At 43.8% G+C, this 15349-nt stretch overlaps 1 long non-coding RNA gene across 2 annotated transcripts; it reads right to left on the bottom strand.

Moving 5' to 3' along the window:
- Window positions 1-1189: 1189 nt before the first annotated feature.
- Window positions 1190-15134, bottom strand: LOC127533346 (uncharacterized). Of its 2 annotated transcripts, none has more exons than XR_007941096.1 (3): window positions 14891-15134; window positions 7384-9363; window positions 1190-1327 (listed from the first exon to the last, which is right to left on the bottom strand). It is a non-coding gene; the product is annotated as an uncharacterized LOC127533346 (long non-coding RNA). The 2 variants fall into 2 exon arrangements; XR_007941097.1 differs by lacking the exon at window positions 14891-15134 and adding an exon at window positions 10242-10345 and having other exon boundaries at window positions 7384-8030.
- Window positions 15135-15349: the final 215 nt, after the last annotated feature.

Genomic DNA, 15349 nt, shown 5'->3' with positions numbered 1-15349 from the left:
ACACCCCTGTTCGAAAGGCGGTGTGAAGCTGAGATATTTAACTGGCATTTCCAGTCTGTCGCAGGCTTTTATTTTGAAATTGTGCTGTGCTTTTATTTTGAAAGGCAGAGACAGGAAGATCTCACCTGGTCAAAATTTGGATTGGAGTTATTGTAAAGGCTGTGTGAAGCTGAGAGGTTTAACTGGTGTTTTCAGGCCCATCGCAGGCTTTTATTTTGAAATTGTGCTGTGCTTTTATTTTGAAAGGGAAAGACAGGAAGATCTCACCTGGTCAACATTTGGATTGGAGTTACTCTAAAGGCTGTGTGAAGCTGAGAGGTTTAACTGGCATTTTTTGGTCTGTTGCAGGCTTTTATTTTGAAATTGTGCTGTGCTTTTATTTTGAAAGGCAGAGACAGGAAAATCAGACCTGGTTAAACTTTGGATTGGAGTAAAGGCTGTGTGAAGCTGAGAGGTTTAACTGGAGTTTTCAGTCCGTCGCAGGCTTTTATTTTGAAATTGTGCTGTGCTTTTAGTTTGAATGGCAATGACAGGAAGATCTCACCAGGTCAAAATTTGGATTAGAGTTACTCTAAAGCAGGGGTGTCTAACTCAGTTCCTGGAGGTCCACTATCCTCTGTGTTCCAGATGTTTCCTTCTTACATCATAAAGCTCAGCAGAAGCCTGATAACGAGCCTGATCATTTGAATCAGCTGTGTTGGAACTGAGTTTGACACCCCTGCTCTAAAGGCTGTGTGAAGCTGAGAGGTTTAACTGATTTTCAGGCAGAAATGCAGCTCCTGTGGAGGTATTGGGTGTGAAGGTGGGTGTGGCACTCCAATGAGTCTGTGTGTGTGCGTGCGAACATGCCTGCGCGTGTGTAAGGGCGGTTGCTATGGGCCCCATAGCAACGGTGCCTGCCACAGACAGCAAAAAAGTGCTTCTCAGCAGCAGCGCGCAACGTCTCGTTCTGGCGCTAATTGTGGGCTAACCGTGAATGCTAGCTGAAAACTAAAATGACCGTGAGCGAGAGGAAGGCTGTGGCTTTCCATAAATGTAATTATTTTCCAAATATTGTGAGAAATGACCGAGTTACAGCGATTTAAAAAACACTGTCCCTCCATGAGGCAGATGATTCAGTTTACATTGGTTCTTATGGAGAGAACGGTGCGACTTTGGTCTAAACTGCTGCCTGCCATTTCACTTCAGAAAGAGCTAGGTCTTCAAACTTGGATTCATTTGAATCCCAGGAAATTTGTCTACAATCTGACCAAATTTCATTTTCCTAACTCTTATCGTTTGGTCGTGAGGGCGATGCGATCGGGAAATTTTCAGGCGGATTTTTCACCTCTCCTCCACTCTACCAACTGACATGCCGCACTCTAGCCAGAGCAGATTTTGAGAATTTTCACTTTTTTGAGGACTCACTGATCAAAAACTGTAAATCTCAGCCAGACATAAACTACATTCCTGCGGAGACAAGAAAAATCACTGCGTTTTGATGGTTAAATGAAGTTTCTAGGTGAACGTATGGCGAAGCAGTGGTGTTTGGAAAACAGTGGATTTTTTGAGCCGATTTTTTTCACTCCCCATTCATTTTCAATGGGACTTTTTGCGCAGTTTTTTGCGAATAATTCTGCGAAAAAATGACGAATGTCTTAGAAAAGTCATAGCACACTATTCCCGATGAAGCCGCACGTTTTGATGTATAATTTGTTTTGGTTTTCTCAAAGCCCTAGGACGAGTTAGCGACCGAAAATCGGCGGAAACGTGAAGAAAAAATGATATTGGGGTAGTAATGGAAATACTAGACAATTCCCGCTCGCGGAAATCGTGGGAGGGGCTCGGGATGTGTGCATGTCCGGAGCTGGGCAGGAGAGGGGTATTTTTTGGTCCGTCACAGGATTTTATTTTGAAATTGTGCTGTGCTTTTATTTTGAAAGGGAGAGACAGGAAGATCTCACCTGGTCAAAATTTGGATTGGAGCTACTGTAAAGGCTGTGTGAAACTGACAAGTTTAACTGGCAAATTGTGCTGTGCTTTTATTTTGAAAGGCAGAGACAGGAAGATCTGACCTGGTGAACATTTGGATTGGAGTTACTGTAAAGGCTGTTTCAAGCTGAGAGGTTTAACTGGCGTTTCCAGTACCTTGCAGGCTTTTATTTTGAAATTTTGCTGTGTTTTTATTTTGAAAAGAAGAGACAGGAAGATCTCACCTGGTCAAAATTTGGATTGGAGTTACTCAAAAGGCTGTGTGAAGCTGAGAGGTTTAACTGGCAAATTGTGCTGTGCTTTTATTTTGAAAGGCAGAGACAGGAAGATCTCACCTGGTCAACATTTGGATTGGAGTTACTCTAAAGGCTGTGTGAAGCTGAGAGGTTTAACTGGCGTTTTCCAGTCTGTCATAGGCTTTTATTTTGAAATTTTGCCGTGCTTTTATTTTGAAAGGCAGAGACAGGAAGATCTCACCTGGTCAAAATTTGGATTGGAGTTACTCTAAAGGCTGTGTGAAGCTGAGAGGTTTAACTGACAAATTGGGCTGTGCTTTTATTTTGAAAGGCAGAGACAGGAAGCTCTCACCTGGTCAAAATTTGGATTGGAGTTACAGTAAAGGCTGTGTGAAGCTAAGAGGTTTAAGTGGCATTTTCCAGTCCATTGCATGCTTTTATTTTGAAATTGTGCTGTGCTTTTATTTTGAAAGACAAAGACAGGAAGATCTCACCTGGTCAAAATTTGGATTGGAGTCACTCCAAAGGCTGTGTGAAGCTGAGAGGTTTAACTGGAGTTTTCAGTCCGTCGCAGGCTTTTATTTTGAAATTGTGCTGTGCTTTTATTCTGAAAGGCAGAGACAGGAAGATGTCACCTGGTCAAAATTTGGATTGGAGTTACTCTAAAGCAGGGGTGTCTAACTCAGTTCCTGGAGGTCCACTATCCTCTATGTTCCAGATGTTTCCATCTTACAACACACCTGATTCAAATGATTAGCTATCATTAAGCTCAGCAGAAGCATTATAACGAGCCTGATCATTTGAATCAGGTGTGTTGGAACTGAGTTTGACACCCCTGCTCTAAAGGCTGTGTGAAGCTGAGAGGTTTCAGTGATTTTCAGGATGAAATGCAGCTCCTGTGGAGGTATTGGGTGTGAAGGTGGGTGTGGCACACCAATGAGTCTGTGTGTGTGCGTGCGACCATGCCTGCGCGTGTGTAAGGGCGGTTGCTATGGGCCCCCATAGCAACGGTGCCTGCCACAGACAGCAGAAAAGTGCTTCTCAGCAGCAGCGCGCAACGTCTCGTTCTGGCACTAACTGTGGGCTAACCGTGAATGGTAGCTGAAAACCGAAATGACCGTGAGCGAGAGGAAGGCTGTGGCTTTCCATAAATGTAATTATTTTCCAAATATTGTGAGAAATGACCGAGTTACAGCGATTTAAAAAACACTGTCCCTCCATGAGGCAGATGATTCAGTTTACATTGGTTCTTATGGAGAGAACGGTGCGACTTTGGTCTAAACTGCTGCCTGCCATTTCACGTAAGAAAGAGCTAGGTCTTCAAACTTGGATTCATTTGAATCCCAGGAAAATTGTTTACAATCTGACCAAATTTCATTCCCCTAACATTTATAGTTTGGTCGTGAGGGCGATGCGATCGTGAAATTTTCAGGCGAATTTTTCACCTCTCCTCCACTCTACCAACTGACATGCCGCACTCTAAACAGAGCAGATTTTGAAAATTTTCATTTTTTTGAGGACTCACTGATCAAAAACTGTAAATCTCAGCCTGACAGAAAATACATTCCTGCGGAGACAAGAAAAATTACTGCGTTTTGATGGTTAAATGAAGTTTCTAGGTGAACGTATGGCGAAGCAGTGGCGTTTGGAAAAAAGGGGATTTTTTGAGCCGATTTTTTTCGGTCCCCATTCATTTCCTATGGGACTTTTTTGGCAGTTTTTTGCGAATAATTCTGCGAAAAAATGACGAATGTCTTAGAAAAGTCATAGCCCGGGATTCCCGATGAAGCCGCACGTTTTGATATATAATTTGTTTTGATTTTCTCAAAGCCCTAGGACGAGTTAGCGACCGAAAAACGGCGGAAACGTGAAGAAAATATAATAATAAACGCAGCAGGAGAACAATAGTGGCTCGTGGCTTCGCCACGAGCCACTCTCCTCCCATTGCTTTGCAATGGAGAGGAGAGTGGCTCGTGCCGAAGCCCGAGCCCCTAACTAGACAATTCCCGCTGGTGCGGAAATCGTGGGAGGGGCTCGGGATGGGTGCATGTTCGGAGCGGCGTATTTATTCTAAACGCTGTGTGAAGCTGAGAGGTTTAACTGGCATTTTCCGGTCCTTCGCAGGCTTTTATTTTAAAATTGTGCTGTGCTTTAATTTTCAAAGGCAGAGACATGAAGATCTCACATGGTCAAAATTTGGATTGGAGTTACTCTAAAGGCTGTGTGAAGCTGAAAGGGTTAACTGGCAAATTGTGCTGTGCTTTTATTTTGAAAGGCACAGATAGGAAGATCTCACCTGGTCAAAATTTGGATTGGTGTTATTGTAAAGACTGTGTGAAACTGAGAGGTTTAACTGATGTTTTCAGGACCATCGCAGGCTTTTATTTTGAAATTGTGCTGTGCTTTTATTTTGAAAGGGAAAGACAGGAAGATCTCACCTGGTCAACATTTGGATTGGAGTTACTCTAAAGGCTGTGTGAAGCTGAGAGGTTTAACTTGCATTTTTTGGTCTGTTGCAGGCTTTTATTTTGAAATTGTGCTGTGCTTTTATTTTTAAAGGCAGAGACAGGAAGATCAGACCTGGTTAAAATTTGGATTGGAGTAAAGGCTGTGTGAAGCTGAGAGGTTTAACTGGAGTTTTCAGTCCGTCGCAGGCTTTTATTTTGAAATTGTGCTGTCCTTTTATTTTGAAAGGCAAAGACAGGAAGATCTCAGCTGGTAAAAATTTGGTTTGGAGTTACTGTAAAGCAGGGGTGTCAAACTCTTTTTCTGGAGGTCCACTATCCTCTTAGTTCAAGATGTTTCCTGCTTACAACACACCTGATTCAAATGATACACTATAATTAAGCTCAGCAAAAGCCTGATAACGAGCCTGATCATTTGAATCAGGTGTGTTGGAAGTGAGTTTGACACCCCTGCTCTAAAGGCTGTGTGAAGCTGAGAGGTTGAACTGATTTTCAGGCTGAAATGCAGCTCCTGTGGAGGTATTGGGTGTGAAGGTGGGTGTGGCACTCCAATGAGTCTGTGTGTGTGCGTGCAAACATGCCTGCGCGTGTGTAAGGGCGGTTGCTATGGCCCCCATAGCAACGGTGCCTGCCACAGACAGCAAAAAAGTGCTTCTCAGCAGCAGCGCGCAACGTCTCGTTCTGGCGCTAATTGTGGGCTAACCGTGAATGCTTGCTGAAAACCGAAATGACCGTGAGCGAGAGGAAGGCCGTGGCTTTCCATAAATGTAATTATTTTTCAAATATTGTGAGAAATGACCGAGTTACAGCGATTTAAAAAACACTGTCCCTCCATGAGGCAGATGATTCAGTTTACATTGGTTCCTATGGAGAGAACGGTGCGACTTTGGTCTAAACTGCTGCCTGCCATTTCTCTTCAGAAAGAGCTAGGTCTTCAAACTTGGATTCATTTGAATCCCAGGAAAATGGTTTACAATCTGACCAAATTTCATTCTCCTATCTCTTATCGTTTGGTCGTGAGGGCGATGCAATCGTAAAATTTTCAGGCGAATTTTTCACCTCTCCTCCACTCTACCAACGACATGCCGCACTCTAAACAGAGCAAATTTTGAAAATTTTCACTTTTTTGAGGACTCACTGATTGAAAACCGTAAATCTCAGCCTGACATAAAATACATTCCTGTGTAGACAAGAAAAATCACTGCGTTTTGATGGTTAAATGAAGTTTCTAGGTGAACGTATGGCGAAGGAGTGGCGTTTGGAAAACAGTGGATTTTTCAAGGCCATTTTTTTTCAGTCCCCATTCATTTCCTATGGGACTTTTTTTGCAGTTTTTTGCGAATAATTCTGCGAAAAAATGACGAATTTCTTAGAAAAGTCATAGCACACTATTCCCGATGAAGCCGCACGTTTTGATATATAATTTACTTTGGTTTTCTCAAAGCCCTAGGACGAGTTAGTGACCGAAAAACGGCGGAAACGTGAATAATAACTAGACAATTCCCGCACGCGGAAATCGTGGGAGGGGCTCGGGATGTGTGCATGTCCAGAGCTGGGCAGGAGAGGGTTATTTTTTGGTCCGTCACAGGCTTTTATTTTGAAATTGTGCTGTGCTTTTATTTTGAAAGGAAGAGACAGGAAGATCTCACCTGGTCAAAATTTGGATTGGAGTTACTCTAAAGGCTGTGTGAAGCTGAGAGGTTTAACTGGCAAATTGTGCTGTGCTTTTATTTTGAAAGGCAAAGACAGGAAGATCTCACCTGGTCAACATTTGGATTGGAGTTACTGTAAAGGCTGTGTGAAGCTGAGGGGTTTAACTGGTGTTTTCCGGTGTGTGGAAGGCTTTTGTTTTCAAAGTGTGCTGTTATTTTATTTTGAAAGACAGAGAAAGGAAGATCTGACCTGGTCAATATTTGGATTGGAGTTACTCTATGGCAGGGGTGTCTAATTCAGTTCCTGGAGGTCCACTATCCTCTGTGTTGTACATGTTTCCTTCTTCCAACACACCTGATTCAAATGATTAACTATCATTAAGCTCAGCAGAAGCCTGATAACGAGACTGATCATTTGAATCAGGTGTGTTGGAACTGAGTTTGACACCCCTGCTCTAAAGGCTGTGTGAAGCTGAGAGGTTGAACTGATTTTCAGGCTGAAATGCAGCTCCTGTGGAGGTATTGGGTGTGAAGGTGGGTGTGGCACACTAATGAGTCTGTGTGTGTGCGTGGGAGCATGCCTGCGCGTGTGTAAGAGCGGTTGCTATGGCCCCCATAGCAACGGTGCCTGCCACAGACAGCAAAAAAGTGCTTCTCAGCAGCAGCACGCAACGTCTCGTTCTGGCGCTAATTGTGGGCTAACCGTTAATGCTAGCTGAAAACCGAAACGACCGTGAGCGAGAGGAAGGCCGTGGCTTTCCATAAATGTAATTATTTTCCAAATATTGTGAGAAATGACCGAGTTACAGCGATTTAAAAAACACTGTCCCTCCATGAGCCAGATGATTCAGTTTACATTGGTTCCTATGGAGAGAACGGTGCGACTTTGCTCTAAACTGCTGCCTGCCATTTCACTTCAGAAAGAGCTAGGTCTTCAAACTTGGATTCATTTGAATCCCAGGAAATTTGTCTACAATCTGACCAAATTTCATTCCCCTAACATTTATCGTTTGGTCGTGAGGGCGATACGATCGGGAAATTTTCAGGCGAATTTTTCACCTCTCCTCCACTCTACCAACTGACATGCCGCACTCTAACCAGAGCAGATTTTGAGAATTTTCACTTTTTTGAGGACTCACTGATCAAAAACTGTAAATCTCAGCCTGACATAAACTACATTCCTGCGGATACAAGAAAAATGACTGCGTTTTGATGGTTAAATGAAGCTTCTCGGTGAATGTATGGCGAAGCAGTGGCGTTTGGAAAACACTGGATTTTTCAAGCAGATTTTCATCAGTCCCCATTCATTTCCTATGGGACTTTTTGCGCAGTTTTTTGCGAATAATTCTGCGAAAAAATTACGAATTTCTTAGAAAAGTCATAGCACACTATTCCCGATGAAGCCGCACGTTTTGATGTATAATTTGCTTTGGTTTTCTCAAAGCCCTAGGACGAGTTAGCGACCGAAAATCGGCAGAAACGTGAAGAAAAAATGACATTGGGGTAGTAATGGAAATACTAGACAATTCCCGCTCGCGGAAATCGTGGGAGGGGCTCGGGATGTGTGCATGTCTGGAAAGGCGTATTTATTCTAAAGGCTGTGTGAAGCTGAGAGGTTTAACTGGCGTTTTCCAGTCTGTCGCAAGCTTTTATTTTGAAATTGTGCTGTGCTTTTACTTTGAAAGGCAAAGACAGGAAGATCTCACCTGGTCAAAATTTAGATTGGAGTAAAGGCTGTGTGAATCTGAGAGGTTTAACTGGCGTTTTCCGGTCTGTCGCAGGCTTTTATTTTGAAATTGTGCTGTGCTCTTATTTTGAAAGGCAGTGACAGGAAGATCACACCTGGTCAAAATTTGGATTGGAGTTACTGTAAAGGCTGTGTGAAGCTGAGAGGTTTAACTGGCGTTTCCAGTCTGTCGCAGGCTTTTATTTTGAAATCGTGCTGTGCTTTTATTTTGAAAGGCAACGACCGGAAGATCTGACCTTGGATTGGAGTTACTGTAAAGCAGGGGTGTGAAACTCAGTTCCTGGAGGTCCACTATCCTCTGTGTTCCAGATGTTTCCTTCTTACAACACACCTGATTCAAATGATTAGCTATCATTAAGCTCAGCAGAAGCCTGATAACGAGCCTGATCATTTGAATCAGGTGTGTTGGAACTGAGTTTGACACCCCTGCTCTAAAGGCTGTGTGAAGCTGAGAGGTTTAACTGGCGTTTCCAGTCCGTCGCAGGCTTTTATTTTGAAATTGTGCTGTGCTTTTATTTTGAAAGGCAAAGACAGGACGATCTCACCTGGTCAACATTTGGATTGGAGTTACTCTAAAGCAGGTGTGTCAAACTCAGTTCCTGGAGGTCCACTATCCTCTATGTTCTAGATGTTTCCCTTTTCCAACACACCTGATTCAAATGATCACCTCATCATCAAGCTCAGCAGAAGCCTGATAACGAGCCTGATCATTTGAATCAGGTGTGTTGGAACTGAGTTTGACACCCCTGCTCTCAAGGCTGTGTGAAGCTGAGAGGTTGAACTGATTTTCAGGCTGAAATGCAGCTCCTGTGGAGGTATTGGGTGTGGAGGTGGGTGTGGCATTCCAATGAGTCTGTGTGTGTGCGTGCGACCATGCCTGCGCGTGTGTAAGGGCGGTTGCTATGGGCCCCATAGCAACGGTGCCTGCCACAGACAGCAGAAAAGTGCTTCTCAGCAGCAGCGTGCAACGTCTCGTTCTGGCGTTAACTGTGGGCTAACCGTTAATGGTAGCTGAAAACTAAAATGACCGTGAGCGAGAGGAAGGCTGTGGCTTTCCATAAATGTAATTATTTTCCAAATATTCTGAGAAATGACCGAGTTACAGCGATTTAAAAAACACTGTCCCTCCATGAGGCAGATGATTCAGTTTACATTGGTTCTTATGGAGAGAACGGTGCGACTTTGGTCTAAACTGCTGCCTGCCATTTCACTTCAGAAAGAGCTAGGTCTTCAAACTTGGATTCATTTGAATCCCAGGAAAATTGTTTACAATCTGACCAAATTTCATTCCCCTAACATTTATAGTTTGGTCGTGAGGGCGATGCGATCGTGAAATTTTCAGGCGAATTTTTCACCTCTCCTCCACTCTACCAACTGACATGCCGCACTCTAAACAGAGCAGATTTTGAAAATTTTCACTTTTTTGAGGACTCACTGATCAAAAACTGTAAATCTCAGCCTGACAGAAAATACATTCCTGCGGAGACAAGAAAAATCACTACGTTTTGATGGTTAAATGAAGTTTCTAGGTGAACGTATGGCGAAGCAGTGGCGTTGGGAAAAAAGTGGATTTTTTCTGGCGATTTTTTTCACTCCCCATTCATTTTCTATGGGACTTTTTTCGCAGTTTTTTGCGAATAATTCTGCGAAAAAATGACGAATGTCTTAGAAAAGTCATAGCACACTATTCCCGATGAAGCCGCACGTTTTGATATATAATTTGTTTTGGTTTTCTCAAAGCCCTAGGACTAGTTAGCGACCGAAAAACGGCGGAAACGTGAAGAATAAAAGATAAACGCAGCAGGAGAACAATAGTGGCTCGTGGCTTCGCCACGAGCCACTCTCCTCCCATTGCTTTGCAATGGAGAGGAGAGTGGCTCGTGTCGAAGCCCGAGCCCCTAACTAGACAATTCCCGCACGCGGAAATCGTGGGAGGGGCTCGGGATGTGTGCATGTCCAGAGCTGGGCAGGAGAGGGTTATTTTTTGGTCCGTCACAGGCTTTTATTTTGAAATTGTGCTGTGCTTTTATTTTGAAAGGAAGAGACAGGAAGATCTCACCTGGTCAAAATTTGGATTGGAGTTACTCTAAAGGCTGTGTGAAGCTGAGAGGTTTAACTGGCAAATTGTGCTGTGCTTTTATTTTGAAAGGCAAAGACAGGAAGATCTCACCTGGTCAACATTTGGATTGGAGTTACTGTAAAGGCTGTGTGAAGCTGAGGGGTTTAACTGGTGTTTTCCGGTGTGTGGAAGGCTTTTGTTTTCAAAGTGTGCTGTTATTTTATTTTGAAAGACAGAGAAAGGAAGATCTGACCTGGTCAATATTTGGATTGGAGTTACTCTATGGCAGGGGTGTCTAATTCAGTTCCTGGAGGTCCACTATCCTCTGTGTTGTACATGTTTCCTTCTTCCAACACACCTGATTCAAATGATTAACTATCATTAAGCTCAGCAGAAGCCTGATAACGAGACTGATCATTTGAATCAGGTGTGTTGGAACTGAGTTTGACACCCCTGCTCTAAAGGCTGTGTGAAGCTGAGAGGTTGAACTGATTTTCAGGCTGAAATGCAGCTCCTGTGGAGGTATTGGGTGTGAAGGTGGGTGTGGCACACTAATGAGTCTGTGTGTGTGCGTGGGAGCATGCCTGCGCGTGTGTAAGAGCGGTTGCTATGGCCCCCATAGCAACGGTGCCTGCCACAGACAGCAAAAAAGTGCTTCTCAGCAGCAGCACGCAACGTCTCGTTCTGGCGCTAATTGTGGGCTAACCGTTAATGCTAGCTGAAAACCGAAACGACCGTGAGCGAGAGGAAGGCCGTGGCTTTCCATAAATGTAATTATTTTCCAAATATTGTGAGAAATGACCGAGTTACAGCGATTTAAAAAACACTGTCCCTCCATGAGCCAGATGATTCAGTTTACATTGGTTCCTATGGAGAGAACGGTGCGACTTTGCTCTAAACTGCTGCCTGCCATTTCACTTCAGAAAGAGCTAGGTCTTCAAACTTGGATTCATTTGAATCCCAGGAAATTTGTCTACAATCTGACCAAATTTCATTCCCCTAACATTTATCGTTTGGTCGTGAGGGCGATACGATCGGGAAATTTTCAGGCGAATTTTTCACCTCTCCTCCACTCTACCAACTGACATGCCGCACTCTAACCAGAGCAGATTTTGAGAATTTTCACTTTTTGAGGACTCACTGATCAAAAACTGTAAATCTCAGCCTGACATAAACTACATTCCTGCGGATACAAGAAAAATGACTGCGTTTTGATGGTTAAATGAAGCTTCTCGGTGAATGTATGGCGAAGCAGTGGCGTTTGGAAAACACTGGATTTTTCAAGCAGATTTTCATCAGTCCCCATTCATTTCCTATGGGACTTTTTGCGCAGTTTTTTGCGAATAATTCTGCGAAAAAATTACGAATTTCTTAGAAAAGTCATAGCACACTATTCCCGATGAAGCCGCACGTTTTGATGTATAATTTGCTTTGGTTTTCTCAAAGCCCTAGGACGAGTTAGCGACCGAAAATCGGCAGAAACGTGAAGAAAAAATGACATTGGGGTAGTAATGGAAATACTAGACAATTCCCGCTCGCGGAAATCGTGGGAGGGGCTCGGGATGTGTGCATGTCCGGAGCAGAGCACGAGAGGCAAGAAGATCTCACCTGTTCAAAATTTGGATTGGAGTTACTGTAAAGGCTGTGTGAAGCTGAGAAGTCTAACAGGCAAATTGTGCTGTGCTTTTATTTTGAGAGGAAGAGACAAGAAGATTGGACCTGGTCAAAATTTGGATTGGAGTTACTGTAAAGGCTGTGTGAAACTGAGAAGTTTAACTGGCAAATTGTGCTGTGCTTTTATTTTGAAAGACAGAGACAGGAAGATCTCACCTGGTCAAAATTTGAATTGGAATTACTCAAAAGGCTGTGTGAAGCTGAGAGGTTTAACTGGCGTTTCCAGTCCGTCACAGGCTTTTATTTTAAAATTGTGCTGTGCTTTTATTTTGAAAGGCAGAGATGGGAAGATCTCACCTTGTCAAAATTTGGATTGGAGTTACCCCAAAGCAGGGGTGTCAAACTCAGTTCCTGGAGGTCCACTATCCTCTATGTTCTAGATGTTTCCTTCTGACAACACACCTGATTCAAATAATCAGCTCATCATTAAGCTCAGCAGAAGCATTATAACGAGCCTGATCATTTGAATCAGGTGTGTTGGAACTGAGTTTGACACCCCTGCTCTAAAGGCTGTGTGAAGCTGAGAGGTTGAACTGATTTTCAGGCTGAAATGCAGCTCCTGTGAAGGTATTGGGTGTGAAGGTGGGCGTGGCACACCAATGAGTCTGTGTGTGTGCGTGCGAACATGCCTGCGCGTGTGTAAGGGCGGTTGCTATGGGCCCCCATAGCAACGGTGCCTGCCACAGACAGCAGAAAAGTGCTTCTCAGCAGCAGCGCGCAACGTCTCGTTCTGGCGCTAACTGTGGGCTAACCGTGAGTGCTAGCTGAAAACCGAAATGACCGTGAGCGAGAGGAAGGCTGTGGCTAACCAGAAATGTAATTATTTTCCAAATATTGTGAGAAATGACCGAGTTACAGCGATTTAAAAAACACTGTCCCTCCATGAGGCAGATGATTCAGTTTACATTGGTTCCTATGGGGAGAACGGTGCGACTTTGGTCTAAACTGCTGCCTGCCATTTCACTTCAGAAAGAGCTAGGTCTTCAAACTTGGATTCATTTGAATCCCAGGAAATTTGTCTACAATCTGACCAAATTTCATTCCCCTAACATTTATCGTTTGGTCGTGAGGGCGATGCGATCGTGAAATTTTCAGGCGGATTTTTCTCCTCTCCTCCACTCTACCAACTGACATCACGCACTCTAACCAGAGCAGATTTTGAGAATTTTCACTTTTTTGAGGACTCACTGATCAAAAACTGTAAATCTCAGCCTGACATAAAATACATTCCTGCGAAGACAAGAAAAATCACTGCGTTTTGATGGTTAAATGAAGTTTCTAGGTGAACGTATGGCGAAGCAGTGGCGTTTGGAAAAAAGTGGATTTTTTGAGCCGATTTTTTTCTTTCCCCATTCATTTTCTATGGGACTTTTTTCGCAGTTTTTTGCGAATAATTCTGCGAAAAAATGACGAATGTCTTAGAAAAGTCATAGCCCGGGATTCCCGATGAAGCCGCACGTTTTGATATATAATTTGTTTTGGTTTTCTCAAAGCCCTAGGACGAGTTAGCGACCGAAAAACGGCGGAAACGTTAATAATAATAAAAGATAAACGCAGCAGGAGAACAATAGTGGCTCGTGGCTTCGCCACGAGCCACTCTCCTCCCATTGCTTTGCAATGGAGAGGAGAGTGGCTCGTGTCGAAGCCCGAGCCCCTAATAAACGCCAACAGGAGAACAATAGTGGCTCGGGCTGCATACTGCAGCCCCGAGCCCCTAACTAGACAATTCCCGCACGCGGAAATCGTGGGAGGGGCTCGGAATGTGTGCATGTCCGGAGCTGGGCAGGAGAGGGTTATTTTTTGGTCCGTCACAGGCTTTTATTTTGAAATTGTCCTGTGCTTTTATTTTGAAAGGCAGAGACGGGAAGATATCACCTGGTCAAAATTTGGATTGGAGTTACTCAAAAGGCTGTGTGAAGCTGAGAGGTTTAACTGGTGTTTTCAGGCCAATCGCAGGCTTTTATTTTGAAATTGTGCTGTGCTTTTATTTTGAAAGGCAGAGACAGGAAGATCTCATCTGGTCAACATTTGCATTGGAGTTACTGTAAAGCAGGGGTCTCAAACTCAGTTCCTGGAGAACCACTATCCTCTGTGTTCCAGATGTTTCCTTCTTACAACACACCCGATTCAAATGATTAGCTCATCATTAAGCTCAGCAGAAGCCCTATTACGAGCCTGATCATTTGAATCAGGTGTGTTGGAACTGAGTTTGACACCCCTGCTCTAAAGGCTGTGTGAAGCTGAGAGGTTAAACTGGCGTTTTCGGGTTCATCGCAGGCTTTTATTTTGAAATTGTGCTGTGCTTTTATTTTGAAAGGTCGAGACAGAAAGATCTGACCTGGTCAAAATTTGGATTGGAGTTACTGTAAAGCAGGGGTGTCAAACTCAGTTCCTGGAGGTCCACTATCCTCTATGTTCTAGATGTTTCCTTCTTCCAACACACCTGTTTCAAATAATCAGCTCATCATCAAGCTCAGCAGAAGCCTGATAACGAGCCTGATCATTTGAATCAGGTGTGTTGGAACTGAGTTTTACAGCCCTGCTCTAAAGGCTGTGTGAAGCTGAGAGGTAGATCTGATTTACATGCTGAAATGCAGCTCCTGTAGAGGTATTGGGTGTGAAGGTGGGTGTGGCACACCAATGAGTCTGTGTGTGTGCGTGGGACCATGCCTGCGCGTGTGTAAGGGCGGTTGCTATGGGCCCCCATAGCAACGGTGCCTGCCACAGACAGCAGAAAAGTGCTTCTCAGCAGCAGCGCGCAACGTCTCGTTCTGGCGCTAACTGTGGGCTAACCGTGAATGGTAGCTGAAAACCAAAATGACCGTGAGCGACAGGAAGGCCGTGGCTTTCCATAAATGTAATTATTTTCCAAATATTGTGAGAAATGACCGAGTTACAGCGATTTAAAAAACACTGTCCCTCCGTGAGGCAGATGATTCAGTTTACATTGGTTCCTATGGAGAGAACGGTGCGACTTTGGTCTAAACTGCTGCCTGCCATTTCCCTTCAGAAAGAGCTCGGTCTTCAAACTTGGATTCATTTGAATCCCAGGAAAATTGTCTACAATCTGACCAAATTTCATTCACCTAACATTTATCGTTTGGTCGTGAGGGCGATGCGATCGGGAAATTTTCAGGCGGATTTTTCACCTCTCCTCCACTCTACCAACTGACATGCTGCACTCTAACCAGAGCAGATTTTGAGAATTTTCACTTTTTTGAGGACTCACTGATCAAAAACTGTAAATCTCAGCCTGACATAAACTACATTCCTGCGGAGACAAGAAAAATCACTGCGTTTTGATGGTTAAATGAAGTTTCTAGGTGAACGTATGGCGAAGGAGTGGCGTTTTGAAAAGAGTGGATTTTTGAGCCGATTTTTTTCGCTCCCCATTCATTTTCTATGGGACTTTTTTGGCAGTTTTTTGCGAATAATTCTGCGAAAAAATGACGAATTTCTTAGAAAAGTCATAGCACACTATTCCCGATGAAGCCGCACGTTTTGATATATAATTTGTTATGGTGCTCTCAAAGGCCTAGGACGAG

The sequence above is a fragment of the Acanthochromis polyacanthus genome, chromosome 3 (genome assembly GCF_021347895.1).
Source record: "Acanthochromis polyacanthus isolate Apoly-LR-REF ecotype Palm Island chromosome 3, KAUST_Apoly_ChrSc, whole genome shotgun sequence".
NCBI classification, from domain to species: Eukaryota; Metazoa; Chordata; class Actinopteri; family Pomacentridae; genus Acanthochromis; species Acanthochromis polyacanthus.
This window is presented reverse-complemented; position numbering and strand designations above follow the sequence as displayed.